We start from the raw sequence: 4,781 nt of genomic DNA on the forward strand, positions 1-4,781 counted from the left end.
TCGCAGGGCTGGCCTCCAGGCCTGCCTCTGCCAGCTCGTGCCTGCGTGGCCTTGTGCAGGCCACACCCAAGCTAGATATTCTGTTTGCCCATCTGCAAAACATAACTGTGAGGACCTTCTTGTGGTTATTTTGAGACTTAAAAACCCCAATGCTTGCTGGGCATTGTGGCATAGGCCTGTAATCCCAGCAGCTTGAGAGGCTGAGGCAGGAGGATCGCAAGTTCAAAACCAGACTCAGTAACTTAGCAAGGCACCAAGCAACTCAGTGCTGTGATTCTGTGGCCTCACCCTGGGGAAGCACAATGACTGACCCTGGACCCCCAAACGAATTTCCCTTTATGACCTTCCTTTAGTGCAGTATTTTTCAACTTTGCCACCTCTGGCCCCTACCCTCTAGGTGCCAGTGGCATCTCCCCCATTTATGAGGCAAGTGTCCCAGAGGTTGCCCAGGGTCCTCTAGGGAGACAGTTGTCTCTGGTCAAGAGCTGCTGCTTTACAGGACATTGGCATTTCTGCCTTCATACACGAGAAGGGGCACTTTGCACAGCTGAGGCCAAGGGTGCAGTTGGTTCCAACCTCTGATGAACTGGGTGAACCTAGACAGTCCCTCGCCTTTCTAGGTCTTAGAGTCTCATCTGTGGAAAGGTGCAAGGGATGGCCTGCCCTGTAGGATTTCTCCACCTGGTGCTGAGTCCTTTCCCAGGAAGCCCACTCTTAGGGTAGGGTAGGTGATAGGGAGCTGGTGGGCAAAGATGGGGCAGGAACAGCTTCCAGATCATGAATCCACCATGCCCTTGGAGGCTGGCCCCATGGAGGGCCCATCGGTGGCTAAAATTCCTATTCCTTGGAATTCCTTCGAAAAACGGTATCAACTCGCAACATGATGCTAATAATTAGAGCCACCATTGGAGGGAGAGACTGGTAGTGAGGCCCTGTGCCGAGATCTGCATATGTATCACATGACCTCGTCTTCACAGCAACCCAGCTGACTCCCTGAGTAGGTGTAGCCAGCATCAAGGACACCGAGCCTCAGCAGGTGACATATCCTGTCCAAGCCCACAGAGTTGTGGCGCCTGGATTTAGATCCATCTCTCAAATTCCACTCTCCTCCAAGGCACCTGCCCACCAAGACTCAGGCTCTCTGGCTTTTTGAAGACCTGCTGATTAAAGACCTTGAAACTCTTTCCTGGCCCTTGACCATTGGCTCAGGTCTGAGGCCCAGGCATTGAAGAGAATCTGTCTGGGGAGGGTGGTAACCAAGGGCCAGGCTCATCTTACCTGCTTGCTATGTGACTTTAAGCAAGTCACATGTCCTCTCTGACCTCATTTTCTCCCCGGCAGCATTCTTTCAGGCTTGGTGCTAAGTACGAGGAATAAAGCATGACCAAAACAGCATAAGCCTCTGCCCTTGTGTAATTTACAGTATGATGAGAGAGACAGGTAGTAAACAAATAAATAAACAAATGGAAGACCAACAGAGTGGCCAATAGACTATTTATGAAGTGTTTGGGAGATCTGAGTGAGGACAGTGACACTTTAAGCTGAGCTGAGGAAGAAGAGGAAAGGCCAGCCATGACATTCAAAGGGTGGTAGAGGGGAATGGGTGAATTCTAAAATGAGGAAGTGCATTAGTCAGGACTGGCTAAGTTAAGATGCTGTAACAAGCAACCTGAATTCTCATGAGGTAAAACAATCAAAGCTTATTTATTGCTCATACTACAGGGAAGTGGAGAGGAGGGCTCTGTTGCCTATTAGCATGTTCTATAAGCATTCCATGCACATTTTTTGAGACTACCTTATCAACACAATGCTCCAGGGTTTTGCTGAAACAACAATTGCGGGCAATTAAGTGCTTCTGGAAAACTGGAAAGACACAAACACACCATTTCTACTCAAAACTCTGGCTATAATGAATCGCGTAGCCCACTCTATAGCAGAGGCTCAAGAAATGTAACCCCCATGTGCTGAGAAGTCAGATAGAGGCAAATGGGAGGAGTAGCTCTCCTCTAGGAAGGCAATGTAGAAGATTCATTATGGAAAACAGCATGGTGGGTCCTCAAAAAACTAAAAATAGAACTACCATATGATCCGGCTCTCCCACTACTGGGTACAGATCCAAAGAAAATGAAATCAGTGTATCAGAGAGGTACCTACACCCCTGGGTTTACTGAAGCCCTATTCACAGTAGCCAAATATGGAATCAGCCAAGGTGTCCGTCAATGGATGAGGGAAGAAACATGTGAGATGTTTATGTGTATACACACACACACACACACACACACACACACACACACCACACGAGTGCAATCCTGTCATCTGTGGCAAAATGGTTGGAACTGGAGGACGTCATGTTAAGTGAAATAAGCCTAATAAGCATTAAAAGCCACAGCTCACTTTCTCACTCGTGTGTGGAGGCTGAGATGTTGACCTCATAGAAGAAGAGAGTAGACTCCTGGCTACTGGAGGCCTGGAAGGGGAGGGGAGGGTGGACGGCGGTTGATCACAGGCGCTGAAATGCGGTTAGACCAGAGAGGCAGGTCCAGGGTTCCGCAGCACAGTAGGGTGGCTGCCGTTCTGGACTTGTTATGGGTTTCATAAAGAATTGGAAGAGAACAAGTTCAAAGATTCCCAGCACAAAGAAATGATAAATAAGGAGATGGAAATGCTAATCACCCTGTTTGATCATTACATGTCGTAGCATTTAATGAATCATGATGAAACACCTAAAAACATGATTTTTTAATATATCAGTTGAAAATATAAGCAAAAGCAAGACAAAACAAAAATGCACCCATCAAAAACAAAGAGGAAAAGTGCACCTGAATCCTGAGTCGGAAGGTCCTGTAACCCTGTCCCCCAGTATGGCATGCGCCACTCAAGGTAGGGCTCCACCCTTGCCTTGCTGGGGCCACACCCTGGGCCTGTCCTTGACTCCATCCACATGACTCGATGTTCCAGACCTGGTGACAGTTTGGGGCCTGTGCTGTGTGCCTGGATTCCAGCCCCTGGCGAGGCTTCAGTGAGCAGGTGTGCAAGGGAGACTGTGACATATTTTGGATCTATTTGGAAGCTTCCAGCATCCCTGCCTGCCCATCCCTCGGTGGTCCCCTGTGAAGACAGGGCAGGATGGGCAAGCTGAACGCAGCAGCAGTGTCATCGCTAGGCACAGGTCCCTGCATCCAAGTGTCCTGGGTTCAAATCCCAGCTTGCAGGACAGAAACGTTCTAAGTCTTGGATTCCTCATCTGTGAATGGGAATCGAACCTACTCCAAGGTTGTTAGTGGAAGAATTAAAGTGGGATCGGGAACCTCAAGTGCATGCACGTAGTGAAAGAAGATGAAACAGAGAGGTAAACAGCTCTGGGCCTGCAGCACAGCCCTACTCCGTTTTATCGAGTCTCTGTTCTGATGGGAGAGGGACGCTTCCTTGGTTTACATGTCTGATGATCCGAGAGAGGCCCGTGACATGACTCTTGCACCTGTGGGTGAGTCCCTGTTGCTGGAAGCCAGGTCTGTAAAGAGAGCACACCACGCCAAGCATTTCCACTTAGCCCCAGACACTCCTTTGGAGTGGTTTTTGCTGCCCTCCTGGTCAACACAAAATCTACCCAACCCTCTGCCTGCGGCCAGCCATTTCCGCCCTTGCCCCAGGACAGAGGCCGCCAACCCCTGTCTTTCAAGCCTTTCCTGCAGGCCAAGTCCTGGTACTTGGTCCTGGCTCAGCTTCTTTCCCTCCTACAAATAGAGTTGGGACTATTTTGGAAAGATTTTGCCACAACAGTCTCTGAGTGCTAATGAGTGTGACTTTGGAGAGAATTTTCTATTAGAAGGTAAGAAAAAAAAAAAAGACAAATCACCTCAAAATAAAATAAGCAGCACTGGACCCTCCTCCTAACCATGTCCTGTCTGCTAGAGGACAATTCTACCCGACGCCTGGACTCTAAGTTAAAGCTGGTTTTTTTGTTTGTTTGTTTGTTTTTGTCTTTTTAGGCTGCAGTTGGCCTGTGTCTTGAACACCTACTATGTGCCAGGAATGCTGCGCATACAGGGGGAAAGGTTGCAGCTTCAGCCTGCTCTCTTGTAGCCTAACAATTTCAGAGGACAAGCCCCCAAAAAATATAATCAAAGGAGGGTGAGAAATGCTGATCCGTGGCAAAGACAGGGAAGCCTTCCTGGGAGGAAAGAGGCAACTAGGGTTCCCTAGGGTATGATAACGGATGGCGACTTATGGCTTGGGCTTGAATTCCACCTCTGCTATTTATCAGCTGTGTGACCAGGGCCAGTTACTTAACTTCTCTGTGCCTCCTTTTCCTCATTCATCACATTAATTGAATGCATACACATATGGTCCAGGGCCTGCCACAGAGTAAACGCTCATTAAAAGTGAGCTACTAACTAGGTATTATCTGTTAAATGGGGCCAATAATAGAGCTTCTTTTACTGCCAGAATAAAGAGGGGAAAATTCGGGTGGAGGACATAGGGCAGGAACGGGCACGTGGCGAACACGAGAGAGTGTTGCTATTCGTCATCATGGCGCCCGTCCCTGTCTACAGCAGAGGTGGGGAAACAGGGAGGCGGAGCCAGGGGCAGGCAGAGCACAGCACTAATTAGCTCCCTTTCCTCTTTCCGGGTTCCAGGCCCTCCACGTGGCCCCACGCCCTTGGCTGCCAAGTGTCACCTCCAGATCCCCAGCCACGAACCCCTGGAGGCTGCAGAAAGGCCGGGGCTGATCTCCGCGACCCTCCGGGCTCTCAGTCAAATACGCTGCTTTTCTGCCTGGC

The sequence above is a fragment of the Ictidomys tridecemlineatus genome, chromosome 1, assembly GCF_052094955.1.
Source record: "Ictidomys tridecemlineatus isolate mIctTri1 chromosome 1, mIctTri1.hap1, whole genome shotgun sequence".
In the NCBI taxonomy this organism is placed as follows: Eukaryota; Metazoa; Chordata; class Mammalia; order Rodentia; family Sciuridae; genus Ictidomys; species Ictidomys tridecemlineatus.